Source organism: Leopardus geoffroyi, chromosome A1 (genome assembly GCF_018350155.1).
Source record: "Leopardus geoffroyi isolate Oge1 chromosome A1, O.geoffroyi_Oge1_pat1.0, whole genome shotgun sequence".
Taxonomy (NCBI): Eukaryota; Metazoa; Chordata; class Mammalia; order Carnivora; family Felidae; genus Leopardus; species Leopardus geoffroyi.
Genome location: NC_059326.1, coordinates 57989268 through 58010119, shown reverse-complemented (window position 1 = coordinate 58010119; position 20852 = coordinate 57989268). Strand labels below are relative to the sequence as shown.

The window sequence follows — 20852 nt, the reverse complement described above, 5'->3', positions numbered from 1 at the left end:
AATGGTTCCCAGGAGTTGAGTGTGTGGCAAGATCTGTCAGTATCCCCAAAGGGAGGGTCTCAGTCAGCACCAGATTCAGACCAATTGGAAGCAGACCTTCAGGAAACAGCCTTTAAAGTGCACAAATTTATGCAATCCTCTGGGATCACAACTATGAACCTCTCTAGTCACAAGAGACATGAGATCTGGAGGTCACCCCTGGTGGCAATTGCTAAAACTGGTGCTCCAGATAACTGTATAAACTCCTTTCTGGGAGGTACCAAGCAAAGGGAGAACATGAGGATGGGGCCCACCTGCCTCTGGATGTGTGTTAAATTAGATGACTGACCCTCAGGCCAATGCTTTAAGAATAGCAAATAAATCTCATTCACATTAAGTTTGTGAGTGTTTCCATCTTCTGTCTCTGTACTGAGCCCTAGAGCAGGTGAGTCTGAGCATGCAGACCTTTAAGAGCTGTTTCTAAAATTGTTATAGACTTATGGTCTTGTGGACTCCAACCCCATTGGTTTTCAAAGCTAGATGTTTGGGGAGCTCATCTTTCAAGTGTAGGTCTTCAAAATTAGTGTGCCTGATGTTGGGTTCAAATCTTTTGCTCATCAGAGAGAAACTTCAGGTTTGGAGTTCCCTCCTGATTGTGGGTTGCTGTATTGGGGATGGAGTTTATGGCAAGACTGTGTTCCAGCTTCCGCTGACTCTGAGGTGGGTCTTTTCCCATTGACTTATAGCCTAAGAGTTACTCAGACTGCTTTTAGTTTAGGTCCACCCCTCCCCCCACCCAGAGGAAGTTGTTCCATATTTAGCAGCAGATTCATTGTGTCAGTGGGAGGAGGTGAGCCTAGAATCCCCCATATATTTTTTTAAATGTTTTTATATATTTATTTTGAGAGAGAAAGAGAGAGCATGAGTATGGGAGGGGCAGAGAGAGAGGGAGGGAGAGAGAAAGAATCCCAAGCAACCCTGATGTGGGGCCCTATCCCATGAAATGTGAGATCATGACCTGTGCTGACATCAAGAGTTGGTTACCCCACCGACTGAGCCACTCAGGTGCCATTTTTAACCAGAATCTCCCTCAAAAATAGGTTTAAAATGCTTGAAGAAATATACAGTAAGTATTTACTTACATTCTCTTTTATTTTTTAAATATTTTTAAATCACATTTATTGACTTTTTTTATTTATGGAATTCAGAGACAAAATTTAAATCTGTAATTTATTCCCATATTATAACATGGAAAGTTTAAAGGAATGCCAAGAATATGAACATTAGAAAGCCATTACACTGATAACAGAAGGAACTATCTAGAAATTGAATGGCAGTTGGAAAAGATGTGACAAAATGGCTGAAGTTTTACTCATGACTCCTGCACTTATTTATTAGAACCAAAATCTATACCGGGGAAGTCTAAATTGAAATTAGGCTCACCAGGACAACCTGATAGTTAAATACACCCTGGTTGTTTTCATGTTTGCTTAGTGAGATGTGTTGATGGAACAGTCCTATGTAAATGTATGTAATTTGGAGATGTAGTTCTGTCTCATAGATGAGTGATGATTGCATAGAGGTGACATCTGAGGCCTTCTTCTTGGTTAAAATAACCAAGCAGAAAATTACAAAAAAAGCTAATAAATCAATACCTATGCATTTATTTATCATCTAAAAAGAAAAAAAAAATAACATGCTTCTTAATATAGAGCTTCTTAATATATTTTATGTATCTTTAAAAAATGCATGCACAACATATGTGTCATTCTGAATATGGAATTTAAAACCTGAATCAGCTTGGGTGCAATAAAATGAACTTTGAGTCAAGGCAGGTAATATTCCTAAACTTTAGTTTTTCCCCTCTGTTAAAGTGCTTAACTAAATTTGTCACTTTAAAATTTCCTTATTTTTCCATTTTGCAATGAAGATACTAAAGTATCTATCTGTGAGTGGATAGAGAGAATGATAATCAGAAGAGAGAAAAAGAAGAGCTTCAGATACATTCACCTTTCTTCCAGGATATGCAGCCTCTCCAGAGACAATTCCAAAACCAGAGGATATCTCACTTGTATATACTTGTTTGTGGACTATAAAAGATACAAAAAAGTCTCCACATACTTATCACTCTATGTTGCCTTTACTTTTCTCTATCTCATCAGGAGTCAACAAAGGAAACTGCTGTTTTCCAGATGGAGTACCCAATCTATTCCCAAGCCATACTTCTCACAAATGGTAAGGAGTGAATCAGTCACTTTATCTTTAATTGTAGTAGTGTATGTATATTCATATGTCTATTGAAAATGAAATATTTTAGCAGTGCCAAGTACTTTCTGAAAATGCCATTCAAACATATGGTACAATATGTTTATACCTATTGCAGACCATCTGCTGTCTAAGCTCAATTGCACATTTATTTTACTTCTAATTCACAAAGAAAATGGAAAATAGAACTGGCCTATGTACCATAATTTGGCTGAGCTTTAAGCAGGTGCAAATTCAATAAGAAAACATATTTGGAGCTATAAAAACCTCACTTATTCTGTCCCCATGTGGGTATATATTCTTTCCAAAGCAATGCAAATGTTTCAGCTCTTTATGCTTAGATCTGTTGCACTGAGTTTGTAATAGGGTCAGGTGGGATGAGACTGATTTGGAAACTGGAGAACTATATAACCTTTTGCTAAAAAAAAGTAAGTGATGTCTATAATAATATTTGTAATACAATTTTAATGGTGCCATACAGGTTTTATAAGTAGTGTTAACAATTACAAGGGCTTTATTCTTTTAAAATTTTTTTTTGCTTTTAATGTTGCATATCTTATACACAGAATGAAAGAATGAAAATATGATGCTGGATTTCCATGGGCCTAGTCATCTTTCTTATTAAAAATGTAAATATTTGTCAGAAACCAAACCATAGATATACAACCACAGAAAGAAAGAGAGAAACAAAATGAGATAATATCCTTATACAACAATTAAGGCATATATATACTTGTAATCTCTCTAATACTTAACTCTGATACAAAGGTATTTTTCAATGATAGTTCATTCCAAACAGCTCAGATGTTCTTCTAAATAACTCTAAGTAACTCTTTGTTAAGTAATGTTTTGGGATTAATTTTATTTTATTTTTTAAATCTTTTTTTTTTTCAACGTTTATTTATTTTTGGGACAGAGAGAGACAGAGCATGAATGGGGGAGGGGCAGAGAGAGAGGGAGACACAGAATCGGAAACAGGCTCCAGGCTCTGAGCCATCAGCCCAGAGACTGACGCGGGGCTCGAACTCACGGACCGCGAGATCGTGACCTGGCTGAAGTCGGACGCTTAACCGACTGCGCCACCCAGGCGCCCCGGGATTAATTTTAATATAATGTAAACTTTTCAGTTGAATCATCATAATTCCAAGACCATTTGCCAGAAAAAGTCTGATTAAATAAATATGACTCTCTTTTATTTGAAATATTCTTCATTGTCTTGGTTCATTAGGTATGAAATGTTGATGACATTTTCATAAAGAGGCTGCATACATCATAGTTCAACTGGATAAACTCGTTTTAAGAGTTCCTATACCATAATCTCAATATAAGTAAACATCTTTTCTATGAAAAAGGCACTTGATGTGGTCACTACTTGATATAGGAATGATGTGTATTTATAATGTCACTTGATATATATAAAAAAGTATTTATATAATTTTTCCCAAATGTGTCACCTCTAAGATTGGATATATATCAGTAGAGGCAAATGCACAAATGAACATATGTACATATATACTAACATACAAATAATATCCCACAAAGACAATATAGGTACATTATAGGAATACAAAGAAATAAATTATTTTTTTGGTCAATGGCTGGGAAGTACTACTGCAACAGAACAGAGTAGGCATCTAAAGATTTTTCTTAACGGAGCCCAATCTAAAAATGAGTTTGAGTGAGTGTTTGGAACTTGACATGTTGAAATAGGAAATAGCATACCTGTGGTAAGGAACCATGAAACTTACAAGCACTGAGACTTGCTTTATATGAAACAACTATTTGCATTGCTTTCAAATTCTTACTGCTTCTGAAATATAAAAGCAAAAACTAAAAAATAAAAACGAGTGGTATTGATTTTAAAAATGGTCCCAAATCAAGGAGCCATTACCTTTAATGAGGATGGTAAATAGGTTTTTTCTCATGGTCATCTTGTGTTAATTGGTAGAGGTCTCCAAAAGCACTATCCTCAGTATCATTCGGGGTCTTTTATGTTCAATGGAAACAAACACAATGATTGATTAGTGTTGCCTTCCAAGGTCATGTGACACACATTTTTCAATAGTACCTTTAATTTATGGCTCCAACCTTTCCCCCAGTAATACAAGACATATATTTAGAGTTAACAAGCTGAATCCTCTTTTCACTATAATTTATTTGCATTCATCCCTAATCAAAATTGACTCAAAGGAATCACAGAATAAATTAAATCAATTAATTAAACAACCTGACTTTTCAAGAGACACTTAGTATGTCACTAGATTCCTCTGCCCTTCTCTAAAGTGGCCACAAGGGAAAAGAGACTTTAGCTTAATTCTGAGTATGAGAATATAAAGATGAGGTTGTGATATTTTTAGCGGCAATGTGTCTAAGTTATTCAGAAATGTTGGTTTGATTATTTATTATTGAATCTCTATATCTGAATCATACAGAAGTCAGTTTTGTTTTCTACCTTTTTTCCTCTCCAAATACCTACCCTATAATGTTTGTTTGCTCGCACTGCTTTCTGAAAAGTGACACAACCAATAGGAATAGAACATTATTCATGATTTTTATTTACCTAATCGATCCTTACTGGGCACCAGAAACTTAATTCTATAATTGTGACATGGATCCATACAATAAACATATATATATATATATGTGTGTATATATATATATATATATATATATATATATATATATATCTAACAGGATTGTTCCAACCTCCAAGCTTAAAAAAATGAATTAATAACAATGACTTACTGTGCAATTAACGTTGCAATAATTAAATATATATTTAAAGTCAATATGTTATACATATCATGTCATATATACATTACATGTAAAACATAGTATATATGTGTATATATGTATGTGTACGTACATAAAATATAGTTACAATTAATGTACAATGTGAGTTTGTTTGGTTCAATATTTAGCTGACTGTGACTTACAAAGATATACTTGTGAATCCACAGAAAAACAACCTGAAACTGAAATTTTGGGATTCAGATTCTCTATGGTCTACTGATACATCTCTAGTTGCATTTGATGGATGCTAGCACTTTATGTCATCAAATTCAATACTGACATTAAATTAGAATCCCTATGAAAATTAGCTGAAAGGTCAGACATTCTCAATGCTAGACATCAAAATATGTAGCAGTAGAGACCATTGCTCATACAGTAAAAACAAAACAAACAAACAAAAAACAAAAGTAAAGAGCTCTCTCTACCTTTAATATATTCTCCAGTCACCTACTTCACCCATGAAATATTATCTCTTATTGCCACATAGAAAGTTTCTGTGTGATTGCTTTTTTTATAGCTATAATTTATTTGGCATTTTTCTATGAGGCAGTCTCTGGGTAAGGAGTCTAGAATGCTTTTACTTTCCTACTCTAAACCTTATTCAAACCCTGACTTAGGCTGTCGTGGCTTTTAAGCTTTCATTTTACATTAATAAAAAAAAAGTTTTCTTATGTTTCTTTGTGTTGAGAAAGCTGTGTGTGTGTGTGTGTGTGTGTGTGTGTGTGTGTTCTAATTTATATATAAAAAATCATTTACAGTCAGTAGTACTCACTCTTGTTTCCTGAGCTAAGAAGTTTTTTCTTCTCTCTTTTAAAATGTTTACATATCAATAGACTTTTGTTCAATATAACATGCCAAGTACTGTCCTCAGCTCAGGCACATGAGTGTTAAATCTTGCTATGAATTCTTCCATTATTGTAAAGATCTTATTTGATCATTTAACATGAACAGTAAATTGAAAATCACTTACTTTTATCTTTAAGCATCATTCTACTGATTTCGCTTTTCCATGGTTACCAATGTGAATTCTGAGTAAAAAGGGCTAATTCTCTTTTCTTCCAAGGTTTACAAAAAGTGGGAAATATTTTTTTTTTCTTTTTCACTTTACCCTGTGTATTTAGGAATTTCAAAGGACACGTGCATGTGTCTCTACTTGGGACTTGGCTAATCCATTCAGTTACCAGATTTAAGTTTTTCTGTAGAGTATTACTCTAATTACACTACTACATGTCTTGTAAAATTCTTTTTATTCACAAGATACATCTCTTGGATCTACCCTTCAACAGATTTTTGTTTTTCTCATGATTTCCATTTCTTTGATCTCATGCTTCAGGGTTGTATGGTTTTTATTGTTGTTCATTTGTTTAATTCTTTTAACAACCATTTCCTCCTATTGTTTTCTGGACATTAATTCATTTCATAGAAGTGACCATTCTCTTTTTAATTGCCTACTTTTTTAAAAACGAAATCATGGTTTTTTTGGTTCTACAAAGTAGTTCTGTGTTTGAATTGTATTCCTTTGATAGTTATATTTTTAGGAAGTTTTTCCATTAGTTCCATTTCAACAGGAGCCACTGTTACGCTTATTCACATAGGTCCCTCACCTTCAGTTCATGTAAATTATTTAAAAATTCTTTTAACGTTTATTCATTTTTGAGAGACAGAGTGTGAGCAGGGAAAGGGCAGAGAGAGATGGGGAGACACAGAATCTAAAGCAGGCTCCAGATTCTGAGCTGTCATGGATGTCTTCAGCAACCCAACTCTTTTAACTGGTCACTTCAGCTATAGTGAGGGATGGATTTTTATACCATCTCTTCTCATTGTATGTCTTTTTTAAAGGGGATAACTGCCCACATGATGCACATATATTTTGAATAATTTTTTATTCTACAAAGCTTCCCCAAATAACCAAGGGAAGTTGTATTCTTGACAGATTGCCCGAGCAAGTTGAGGGCTCTGTGATATACTAGGGAGATTTCTGTAAATATTGCAGATCTCTTAGGAACATCTCTAAGGTGGAAATTTTTATGTTTTGGGAATGGAGGCAAGTTAATGGTTGATTTCTACAAAAGAAGCATGATTCCAAGTGTGCAAATGATACCCTAGAAAGATGGAATTTAATCAGCTGCACAGGTTGACAGTGCATCCAACATAGCCTCCCAGCGAATTGGTTAACGTTATGATACCCAATTGTTCAACTTTAATAATTAGTTTCTGTTTTTGGAGGGATTGCCTAGGGCATTGAGTCCAATCTGCCATATTTATCTAAGACACCTGATCAGTAGAATCTGTCTATGCCATACAATGACTGAGAATGGGGTTTGGACAACATTCCAAAGTAATTTTTGTGGGAGGTACAGGAGTATGGACCATCTTTTGCTGTCTTCAATAGACAAGTAATATTTAGGGTAAAAGTGATCAAATTGTGGTCACAGCTTCTGGCAAAGGATAGCAAATCTAGCAGTTAGTTAAATTCAAGGTACTTTAAACAGTTTGGGAATGCCACACTAGGACATTTTCATACTGGAAGAAACATTCAAAGTTGGTTGTGAAATCAAAGTTCATTAATATTTCTCTCCTTTCCCCTACCAAACAGGTTGATTGTGTTCTTTCCCCAAGTGCCAGACTGTTCTCCCTTTTTATCTGAAAATCTGTGTGCCACATTCCATTAGCTATGACATATTTTTCCGTCCAATAAACTGTTTGCAACTAGACCTTCACACAAAAATATCAGGTGCAAGTTGGACAATGCATTTTCATAAAACTAAATTGGAAGTAACTTTGAACCACATTTCCCCCCCTCTTTGACCATACTATCACATAAAGGATGTATCAACCAGGCTGGCCTAAGGTTACTGGTGGTGAAAGAAATATGCACCATCGCCAGGATTGAAATGGGTAAGGTAGAATCCATTCATTCATCTCTAGCTGAGAGAGGATGATCTCTTTCCAAAAGAGCTAGATTCACTGATCAAACTGCTCTGTTTGAGAAACAGGAAGAGGTAAAGGAGAAATCTCTTTAACTCATAAAGAAGCTGTTACAACACTTAACGTTACCAATTGCCCTCAGATGATGATGGAATTTCCATAAATAGCCTGACTATTGGCTTATTGTTGAGTGACTTTTCTAATAAAATGAATGTCATTTTCAGAGTGCAAATGGTCTCAAAATGCAAAAAAAAAAAAAAAAAAAAAAAAAAAAAAAAAAGAAAGATATCTTAAAACTAAAGAATTAAAAAAATATTTTAGGAATATTACCTACATTCCACATTGATTTCTCTATATCAGAAGAGAGAATAGAATAATATATTTATGTTTACTGGCTCAATCATATTTCTATACTATATACAATTATCTGAGAAGAGAGACATTTGTCAGTGGCTGGTTAATACCAAAGGAAGAAGGAAAGTAATCTATGATATGATATGATATAGGTATGTGAATGAGGAGGGTGAGGAGACATAAAGGAGCAGGAGTAATTAAAATTGAAATATAACATAATATAAGTAATTGTAATTGAAATTTTAAGCTGTTATAAATTCAGATTAGAATATTATAGCTTTAGGATGTTAAATGCAATTCCTGTGATAACCTCAAATTACATACCTATAGAACATATACATGAAGAAATGAGAAGGAAGTTAAAAACTTTCATCTCCAAAAATTCACTACACACAAGACAACACTGCAGGACATGAGGGACAACAACTATAAAGTACAGAGAAAAGAAATAACAAAATAAGAGAATTAAGTTCCTCCTTATCCGTAATTACTTAAATGTAAATGCATTAACTCTCCAGTGAAAAGACAGAGCTGGCAGAATGAAACAAAAGCAAAAATCCAACTAAATGCTATTTACAAGAGACTTACTTTAGATCCAAAGATACAAATAGGTTGAAAGTGAAAGGATGGAAAAATATATTCTAGGCAAATAATAATCAGAAGAGACTAAGGGTGTCTATACTAATATCAGGCATAATAGACTTAGATTTAAAAAAAAGTTACAAGAGACAAAGAAGGACAGTGTATATTAATAAAAGTTCAACAGTAGGAAGATATTATAATTATAAATATTTACATACATTAAAATATATGAAAGCAAAAATTGACAGAATCAGAGGGAAAAATAGTTCTACAAAAATAGTTAAAGATTTCACTACTGCATCTTCTATAATGGAAAGAACAACCAGACAGAAGAAAATTTAAAAAATAGAATATTTGAATAACACAATGAACAACTACATCTAAAGGATATATACAGGACGCTATACCCAACATCAACAGAATGCACGTTCTTCTCAAGTGCACAAGGAACATTTTCCTGGAGAGATCATCTGTGGACCACAAATTAGAGCTCAATAGATTTTAAAAGTTAGATATCATATAAAGTTTATTCTCCAAGCACAGTGGGATGAAATCATAAATTTCAGAAGGAAAGTAAAATAGCAGGAGGGAATAAAATAATAGACAGTTGGAAAAGCCACAAATATGTAGAAATTAAACAACACATCTTAAAGAAATAATGGATCAGGGACGCCTGTGTGACTCAGTCGGTTAAGCATCTGACTTTGGCTCAGGTCATGATCTCATCATGGTTCGTGGGTTCAAGCCCCACGTCGGCCTCTGTGCTGACAGCTTGAATCCTGGAACCTGCTTCGGATTCTGTGTCTCCCTCTCTCTCTGCCCCTTGCCCACGTGTGCTTGACTGTCTCCCTCTCAAATATAAATAAACATTAAAAAATTAAAAAAAAAGACTGGGGCGCCTGGGTGGCTCAGTCGGTTAAGCGGCGGACTTCGGCTCAGGTCATGATCTCACGGTCCGTGAGTTCGAGCCCCGGGTCGGGCTCTGTGCTGACAGCTCAGAGCCTGGAGCCTGCTTCAGATTCTGTGTCTCCATCTCTCTCTGACCCTCCCCCGTTCATGCTATCTCTCCCTGTCTCAAAAATAAATAAATGTTAAAATAAAAAAAAAATAAAAATGGATTAGAAATCTAATCCAACAAAAATACAAAAAAAACTTTTTTTTAAAAAAAAGAAACAATGGATCAAATTAAAAATCTCAAGAGAAATTACAAAGAAGTTAAAAATGAATGAAAATTAAAATACAACATACCAAAACATGGGATCCAGAGAAGGCAGCACTAATGGGAAGATGTAAGCTATAAACACTTGCATTGAAAGAAAAACAAAAGAAAGCAAAACAAAACAAATAAAAAAAAATAACCACAAACCAGCAACGTACATTTACAATTTAAAGAAGTGGAAAAAGAAGGAAAAAAAGTAAACCTAAAGCTAGCAGAAAAAAGGAAGTGGTAAGTATTAGAGCAGAAATAAGTATAATAAAGACTAGAAAGAAAAAAACAGTAATCAATGAAAAGATAATCAAAAGATTCTTTGAAAAGATAAAAAAAATGGACAAACCTTTAGCTTGATGGATTAAGAGAAAAAGAAGACTCAAATTCCTAAAATCAGAAAATAAATGTAATTAATATCAATTCTATGGAGATAAAAAGGAGAGTACTATGAACAATTGTATGTCAATCAATGTATAACTTAGATGGAGTAAACAAATTCTTAGAAACATACCAATTACATGAAGTACTTAGAGTAGTCAAAAGCACAGAGAAAGAAAGTGAAATGTTGTTTGCCAATGCCTAGAGGGGAGGGGAAAATGGACTTACTGTTTAATGGGTGGTGATAGTTACACAAAAAATATGAATGTACTTACTACCACTAACCTGTACACTTAAAGGTGGTTAAGGTGGTAAATTTTATGGTACGTACAATTTGCCATAAAAAAAAAAAAGTACTGCTCTAAATCTTTAAGAACAATACTGTCAATGCAATAGGAAAATGGGCAGAAGACTAAATAGGGATTTCTGAAAAAAAATTGCCAATATATCAAAAAAAGGTATTAAAACCACATTAGTAATCAGAGAAAATAAGCAAAACCCATAAAATTCCTTTTCATACTCATTTTTGTGGTAACAATTTTAAAAGACTGACAAGTCCAAGAGTAGTAGGAAATGGAAATGTTTTAAAACATGTGCACTATTCATGGAAATGTATACTGGAGAGTAGTTTGGCTTTATTTAGGAAAGGTGAAAATATATATTCCCTAAGACCAAAAACTATTTCATCCCTCAGAATAAAGTTAGAATCTAGGGTGGCATAATGCATGCGTAGGAATGATTACAGCAGGATTCTCAATAGCAGAGGGAAAAATGGTCAATACAATGAATAAATAAATTGTGATTGATTCTAAATGTCAAAATCATTAAAAGCAAGAATGCAAGACTATATTTTAATAAAAATGAACCTACAGTTACATAAAATAACTGGAAGAGGTAAAAAAACATCTTGTTAGATGAAAGAACAAAGAAAAAAGTCTGCCTACAGTATGAACTCTATACGTAAAATGTTCAATAACAGATAATATAAAACTATACTGTTTTAAAGATGTGTACATAAAGGGAAACAATAGAGACAAATGAAATAATGAATATCACAGAAGTCAATATAGAGGTGAATTCTGGGAAATAGCTGTTTGTGATTGAAAAAAATCATGAGATGAGGGGAGAGGACTATGAGTTGCTGGTGATATTTTATTATTTCTTGACTATAGTGGTGTTTATACAGACACTCACAATATGATTATTCATTAAATAATATATTTTGTTCTTTTGTTATCTGTAGGAATCATTACTAAAATGTGATCTTGGTTAATATTTTATTTTTATTATCCTTACTATTCTTTTTAAGTACTGATACTTATTGTACAAATAAGTATCTCATTACTTGCAGTGCCTTTATCATGTGTTTTTGCTATAACTTAAAAAGAATACCACAGCATTAAATTTACTTTTACAGAGCACTGAGACCTACAATTTTCAGTGGGAGTTTTGTGTGTAAAAGGACACCCAAAGACAGAAAGAAGCGGCATGACCTAAATCCCCAAGTAGTCATGAACATAGTGACTTTGAAACATATGTCAGGAATATTTTAGGAACTGAGAAAAATACAGATGGTGAATACATATGTGTAAAAGTGATACTATTACAAATTGTATATATAAATACAAACCATATCATAGTTAAAACAAATCCCTTCAAACCCAAATGAAAATTTAGATTTTTATTTAAGGAAATAAAAATATTTCAAGATATTGAAATTCAAGTATAATTCAAGATATTGGATATAATGGAACACACTTAAAGCTGAACACATGGATTTTTCTGTTTAGAGAACACAGCATTTTTCTGTATTGTTGCAAAAGCTTATTACAATGAGAATAATAGGTACAGTTGACCCTTCAAAATTGGTTTTGAACTGTATGGGTCCACTTATATTTTTTTCAAAAAATACAGTACAGTAGTATAAATATATTTTCTCCTGATTTTCTTAATTATACTTTTCTCTAACTTAATTTTAAGAATATGATATATAACATATATAATATACACAATATGTATTAATTGACTGTTTATGTTATTGTTAAGGCTTCTGGTCAACAGCAGGTTATTAGTAGATATATTTGGGGGGAGTCAAAAGTTATATATGAACTTTTGACCATGGAGGGGTCAGTGCCCCTAATCCTCACAGTGTTCAAAGGCCAACCGTATATGCAAAAAAAAAAAAAAAAAAAAATGACAAAAGGACATAGTAAACTATTTAAACATTACTTTAGTATCCATTACCACAACGTTTTTCCAAACTATATATACATATATATGACAAATGTACGTATCAAGTTATTCCCACTTTATAAATGATGAAATGAATTAAATTATCCAATCACTGATTGTGATACCAAAGCTAGTAAGTACAATCTTAAAATAAAATTTAAGGCTGATTGTTGTGTAATTTATACATGACTAAGAGGAATTGCTTTAATTTAAGGCCCAAATATTTCCTAAAAATAAACAAATAAATAAACCAGATTATTGTTCCAAATATACTATGTACTGCCTTAAACCATATAGAAAATAATTTAGCAAGTAGGGTCTTTTTAAAGGGAGGAATGAGGAGATGGAACAGCTCTAAGCAACAGATATTGACTAAATAGGCATTTACTGAGGCTATTAAATCTGAATAAATGAAGCAAAGAGTGAAAGGTCCTGATAATTTAAATAAGCCGACTAAATAGGGTGAATTTCTCAGGGGAAGAAGTGGCAAAAGAAATGATAGGAATGGGAATAGATTTCCCAACTTTACAATTGAACGTATGGTGAAGAATTTCACACACACACAAAATGACGCTTGATTTTTTGACCTGTTCTGAACAGGTTATAGAGGAGTTCCTCTATAACTCAGTATGGTGTGAGGATGAGGGCTGGATTTGCCCTAACAAATATTTGTCTGAAATTTGAGAACTAGCTTGCTTTGATGTCATCATTGTGCCTTAACAACAGGGGTAAGCCCCTTTGCAAAGGGCAAGAAACATTCTCGGCTGTGATTCTGGGATACTTTTTTGTGATCTTTGCTAGCTCTCAAATTTAGAGTATAGGAAACTGACAGTTCATTGAAACACAATCCTGAGCATGTGTACATCATCTTCCACTAAACTATCCTCTTCTAAAATATTTCCTATCTATCATTCACTTTCCCCCCAAATTGTCTCTGTAGCTAATTAAATTTTATCTCTTTAAAAAAGCTTACTTAGTGTTTTCAATCGCTTCTAAGAAAAAATCCATAATACTTAACATCACTCTATTTTGTCTATGATTTAGCCCTAAACATATCTAAATAAGAATTTCACTCGCCAATACATTATTTCCTTGTTTTGATCTGTAAATAATTAATATATATCTTTGTCACCCTACACGAAGCAAACCCAATCCTTGGGCCTGTTAGCTATGATAAATCCCAAATCACACAATGCACTCTGGATTTATGTTTGTTTCTCTTGCTAAAATTGAAAAAACAGAGTGCATTTTTTGGATTTGCTTCACTTTAAGCCTTCTACTTTGGAAAATTGTTAATGGAACATTTGCCTTGCTGTGTAAATCACATTCTTGTTTTTTGTTCATTTTTCTGTTTTTGTTTTTATTTTTTATTTTTGTTGATGGCTGACCTAAATACTCATTTCATATTATGGAAAGAGAAAAAAACAAACCAAGTCATTAGTTCAAGCTTATATTACAACGTTGCTAAGTGAGACCAACTATGACATGAATTTTAGGGAATGAAACAAGATGCTTAAATATATGATATGACAGAAGGAAGAAGATCAGTCAGAATTTAGGTTTTGTTTTGTTTTGTTTTGCAAGGGCACACATTACAGAAATTCTCAGTATTAGAGAAAACTTATGTGACATTAGTTACAGGACAGGATCCTAGAGCAACAAAATGGTAGTTGCAGTTTATCAGCTATTGGGTGATCCACTTGAGTTTAGGAAACTTTTAGTGGGGAGGAATAGTTGGAGGTGTGTTTTTCAAGGGTCATAGTGAAACATTTTTAATATTTTAGGGGCTTTAATAGTCATTCCTCTCTACCAGCATTTGCTAACATCCTTATGCTGAATATCAGTGTCCAGACTCTCACCTATATACAGATTTCCAAGTCTGAAGAACAGGTGAAGTCCAGTTGTACAGGATACGTTTGAGTTTCAAGTAGATCACTAGTTTCATGTGACTGTTCTTTGCTATAAAGTTATTCATCAGGTAGTGGCTATATAAAAGCACCTATGGCTCTGGACAAGATATAATACAGAATTATGAAGTCAAGGAGCACAATAATCATTAATACACTCAAAGTGCTTCTTTTAGCAACATTGACTCTTCACAATCCTAGTCAGAAAAAAAAAATCCTACATCTGAATTTCCCAACTTGGAAAGTGGCATAGTGGCCATGTTTCCAAGTTTTCATCTCTCTCTGTTTAGTTTTTTATCCTCTCAGTTAAGTGTTGTCAAGTACCAAGTATTAGCTATTTAAAAATGTAATAGAAATAAAGGGAAAATTTAAAAAAAATTCATCCCTGTTAATTAAAAATTTATAATTTTTAACTACAAAAAATGGCTTAAAGGTAGTTATATAAAAAGAGAGAGAGAAGAGAGAGAAAACAATTAGTGGCTTTTTGCATTCAGATCTGTGTCTGGAAATCTTAGTCAGAAGTAGAAAAATTGGCTATATGATCCAAAACTTTTGGAAAAGTTGAATTATTTACTATGCTATCTGTTTCTAGATAATCCCAAAGGCTCTCAACTTTATATTTGCAAGCATTGAGGACATCCAGGTCATGGAAGTTGATATATTGTGAGTTTGGAAATGTAAATCCAACAATATGTGCTTTCAAAGATAACTACTGGGTTAGTAGGCTCTGATATGGTCTTTTTCCAATGAAGTACAAGATCTACTTATGTTGTTTTTGAGGTTTTCCTTCAGTAAATCTGCCTAGACCTGTTAGTTATAAACTTTTGTATATTGCAATAAACCTTTACAACATGGCAGTCCATTATTGGACATGTAATTGCCAGCCTCGCAAGGTGAGAGTTGAGAGAATGATAACCTATGATTTCTGGTCAGTGAATTTTTAATGGCCAAGGAAGTTAAGAATACCTTAGGTCATGGCAGCTCATCCTTCAAATAATTGTCCAAGCTTTATTTCTTCTTTTATTTTTCACTACTGATACAGGATGATAAAGATGATGGAGTTTCTGCATGATGAGCAGTACCATGTATAGCTCTTTGATTACAGTTCTTGTTAATAGCTCTAGATAAAAAGCTTAGTAATACACCAAGTTGAATATACAAAGTCTAGGAGGCTGATTGTTGTTCTTTGTTTTGTTTCATCTTGTTTATTTTCTAGTTATTAATCATTTGCCGTTTGGCAGAGAAAACCTTATGGCCACCTGAAAATATATGGACGATAGTAAACATATATCCATATCTACTTGAAAGAAGCTATTAATTTGTAAATATCAAGTAGATATTTAAACTTTTGCCCTTGTTCATGCCTACATTTTGCAGGTTTGCCTGGATTACAAATTTGGAATATGGGACATGTGCCAGAAACATCCTAAGTAGTTTTGAGTGAAATGATCCTAGCTGTAGTGATTTTAAGGTATCAGCCAATTTATCTTTGCTTTTGTGTTCAAACTGAATAACTATGTTAATAAACTATGTTATCTAACTATCTTAGCAAATTATTGTAATCAATAGTTATTATGTAAGTGAGACGATATAATAAACAAAATAGACATGAACAGGCATTTATAGCAATTTAATTTATATTAAAAACCAAACTGATTGTCACTAGTTGTATTTGATAGTCAAGTATATTGAGTCTAGGAAAAAAACATTTTGTAGAGTTATTATGCAAGTCTTTCTGCTTATACATAAGTATATTTTAATGTGAGGACTTCAATATATCTTTGTGGGAGAACAATTCAACTCATAAAAGTACACCCTCGGTCCTTCCCTAAATTTATATCTTTCCTAGGTACAAAATAAGTTCACCTCATCCTGACACCCTCAAAAGGATTAATGCATTCCATTGTCAACTCAAAGTCCCAAGTCTCAGCTAAATAATCAACTCAACTAGTCTAATTTAGTTATGAGTGAGAATCCAGGTATGGTTCATACAGAGAGAAAATTCATTGTTATCTATGGACTTGTGAAATTAGAAAACAAGCTATACACTTATAGAATAGAATACATTGTTGGGATGGTCATAGGATAGACATTTCCATTCCAAAAATATAGAAGTAGAAGAAAAAGAGGTCTCAAGTCCCAGGCAAGTCCAAAAACAAGCAGGGCAAATTCAATAAGTTATCAAGGCTTGAAAATAATCCTGGACAGGAGACTTTTGTAGTTCTCCTCAATTTTCTCCACCTGCACTGCATGTCATCTCACTGACCCTGGCCCAGTGTCATTCTCTGGGGAAAACATGGAAATTAGAGAGCTACCGAGTTTCTTGGTCTTTTCTTCTTACCTGCACTATTGCAATACAGATGGTCCCCGACTTAACAAGGGTTCGACATAAAATTTTTCAACTTTATACTGGTGCAAAAGTGATACGCATTCTGTAGACATCATAATTGGAAATCTGAATTTTGCTCTTTTCCTGGACTGGTGATATGTGGTATGATCCTCTCTTGTGATGCTGGGCAGCAGCTCCCAGTCAGCCACATGATCACAAGGGTAAATACATGATATACTTACAACCATTCTGTTTTTCTCTTTCAGTACACTATCCAATATATTAAATGAGATATTCAATAGTTTATTATAAAATATGCTTTATGTTACAGGAATTTGCACAACTGTAGGTCAGCGTAACTGTTCTGAGTACATTTAAGGTAGTCTGGGCTAAGTTGTGATATTTGGTAGGTTAGGTGTATTAAATGCATTTTTGACTTAACAATATTTTCACATTATGATGGGTAAAGCATAACCTCATTGTAAGTCAGGGAAAACCTGTATTTGTATAATAGCTTGATTATTACTTTTAGTTTGGCTCACTGCCCCAGTTGGCCACCTTGACACCTGGCAGCTTAACAGCTGGCATAAAGCAGAGTAGTTTTACTTTCAGGCTTCCTGTCTTCATGTTTATGTCACAGAAAAAGTATTTTCACTTCAGTGCCCTGGTAAGAGACAGAAATATATTATAAGGGAAAGTTTAAGAAAAAACAGGATCCATCAACAAACTATGATTCTTTAATTGCAAGTCCTTTTCCAAGTTCACCATGAAACAGGTAATCTTTTTCTGTTTCATCTACCGTAGACTTTGCCTAATATTTTGTTTGTTAAAGTAAACACTGAAAAATTTACAAGAGTTGTTGAAAAGTTACATATTAAATTCTGAATCCCTGACAACAGCATTCTATGTTTCCTCTAGCTAATATTAACTATACTTATTTTGCTTCTCCATAGATATGCTTTCAAAATATTCAAAGAAAGGTTTTTCATATAATTATTTTTGGTTTTGTTTATGTGTGATTGTGTATGCATGAATGCTTACATCTATATGTTCATGTGAACAAGAAGATATACAGACAATAAACACAAAAGGGCTATATATAGAAATTTCCAGATTTATATTTTTAAATAACTAAGATTAATATATTAGAGGAGGGAAACAGCTAGATTGATTATTTCAAGTTGGGACAGGAAATAATAAATATTATATGGCAGATCTGATTAAAATACAAATTGAAAAATATGCTTATCAAAATTAAAAACTCAATGAGTAGACTAGATACCAGATTTAATAACTGAAGAAAATTGGTGAATTGAAGACAGATCAGAAGAAAGGAAAAAGATAAGAGAACACCTAAAAAAAGTCATAAAATGCATCAATCATACATTTTCAAACCCTCACAACCCCTGGGAAAATGAAGAGAGATCTATAAAGCAGCCAGTAAGATGGGGAAAGGATCTATTTTATCTTATCTTCAAAGAAGAACAATCACACTTATATAAAGAGAAGCAATAATCACATGTTGTAATTAAGAGTAACAGTTGACTTTTAAGCAAAAAATTTGAAAGCTGTAAGTATTCATTAATAATAGAAAACCAAAAGGGGGCCTGGGTGGCTCAGTCAGTTAAGTGCCTGACTTCGGCTCAGGTCATGATCTCACGGTTCCTGGGTTAGAGACCCGCAACGGGCTCTGTGCTGACAGCTCAGAACCTGAAGCTTGCTTCAGATATCCTGTCTCCTTCTCTCTCTGCCCCTCCCACACTCACTCTCTGTCTCTCAAAAATGAATAAACATTAAAAAAATTAAAAAAATAATAGAAAACCAAGTGCAAATGAAGAAGGTATTTTGTCCCAAGTACAAGCAGTAAAAGGGTCCACTATAATCAATTTAATTTTTTTGTAGTGTTTATTTTTGTGTGTGTGTGTGAGAGAGAGAGAGAGAGACTGTGAGTAAGGGAAGGGCAGAGAGAACAGGGAGACAGATTCCAAAGCAGGCTCCAGTCTCTGAACTGTCAGCACAGAGCCCGAGGCAGGGCTCGAACTCATGAACTGTGAGATCGTGACCTGAGCCAAAGTTGGCCACTTAACCAACTAAGCCATCTAGGCGCCCCTGTAATTAATTTAAATACATAATAAAACTGAGTAGAAATGAGCCTGCTTTGTATTATGCACTGGCATTTCTAAATAGCATCAATGATAAAGCATACCTTCCTACCTTGGTTGGTTATTTGGATCCTCCCCACTGTTTCAGAATACTGCAAAAAAAATGTATTGGTTTAGAATTATAAGCTCCATAAAAATCCTCTTCAAGAATGAAGGTGGATACCTAGGCATTTTTGAAGATTCCCCTTGTGTCCTACAAACTTCCTAACCACACTTACTAGTTATGGCAGCTTTATTTCTTTGTTTTAATTTCTTTCTTTCATTGCTTTGTCTTACTGTGCTGGTTAAATCTTCCAATAAAATGCTGAAGAGAAATAGTAGATGGACACCCTTGCCTATTCCTTGATTTTAGGTGGAAAAGTGCCAGTCTTTTACCATTAAATATAATGTTAGCTGCCTTGTAATAGTTTGAAGAACTTTCCTTCTAAGAATGGATTTAAAACAAAATAAAACCAAACCAAACATCTGACAATACCAAATGTTGGCAAGGATGTACTGGTCACACATTTCAATGTGCAAACCCCCTTTGGAAAGTTTTTTTTGGAAGCATCTAGTGATGCTGAAAACAATTTCTAAACCAAATTGTATTCACATATGTACCAAAAGATACCTACAACAATATCAGTAGCAATATTATTTGTGAAAGTTCCAAGCTGGAAAATTGAAATATCAATCCATAAGTTGCAATTAATTGGGATATATTTACCCAAATGAATAACATACAGAAATTAAAATGGCATAGCTAAAGCTACAGTCAATGGCATTCAGAAATCTCATAAAAGTAATGCTGAGCAAAAGAAGCAAAACCTGAAAGACTACATATAATACAATTAACTTATATAAATTTAACACATAAGCAAAACCACTCTGGATTGATTTGTTAGAAATAATAGTGCTTAACTTTGGGTATGAAGGCAGCTTTTGACATAGATTATGTTCGCTTACTCACTTGGATTATTTAAAATATACAAATCTCGGGGCTCCTGGGTGGCTCAGTGAGTTGGACATCTGACTTCAGCTCAGGTCATGATCTCGCGGTCTGTGAGTTTGAGCTCTGCATTGGGCTCTGTGCTGATAGCTCGGAGCCTGGAGCCTGCTTCGGATTCTATGTCTCTCTCTCTCTCTCTGCCCCTCCCCTGCTCATACTCTGTCTCTCTCTCTGTCTGTCAAAAATAAGTAAACATTAAAAAAAATTTAAATATACAAACCTCTCTGCATACATGTTTTGCTAAGTTGAAAAAGATAAAAAAATTTGTGCAAATAGAAATATGCTATAATACAATTTGGACCACCTTTAGCTTCTTTGCATCTGAGAATGAAACATAGGTCACCAGGACTTCTGGCGCCATCCATGGAAATTTGGCCAGGGTTCTCATGGTTGTACTGTCTGCTCAAACCGGCATGGTCTGATCCAGAAAAAAAGTGCCACAGTATATGCCATCAGTTCTTCTGTCAGTACACAAAGGATATAGACTTCATTAAATTGAATTAAGAGAACTTCCTTGAATGGGTCATCCAAGATACTTATTTCAAATGTAGAATTCCAAGATACCTACCTTAATGCTAAATCATTGTACATAAAGTTAAAATATCTCAAGTATTAAATAAATAAATAAATAAATAAATAAATAAATAAATAAAAGAAATTTGGACCTAGAAACCAACATCTATTTCCCCCCTCTATCTTCCTGCAGTTAGTTCAAGAACATTGAGTTCAAAAACATGCAGTAAAG

At 33.8% G+C, this 20852-nt stretch overlaps 1 pseudogene; it reads left to right on the top strand.

Moving 5' to 3' along the window:
• Nucleotides 1-16591: 16591 nt before the first annotated feature.
• LOC123609757 lies at nucleotides 16592-20611 on the top strand (annotated as a pseudogene).
• The last annotated feature ends 241 nt before the right edge of the window (nucleotides 20612-20852 follow it).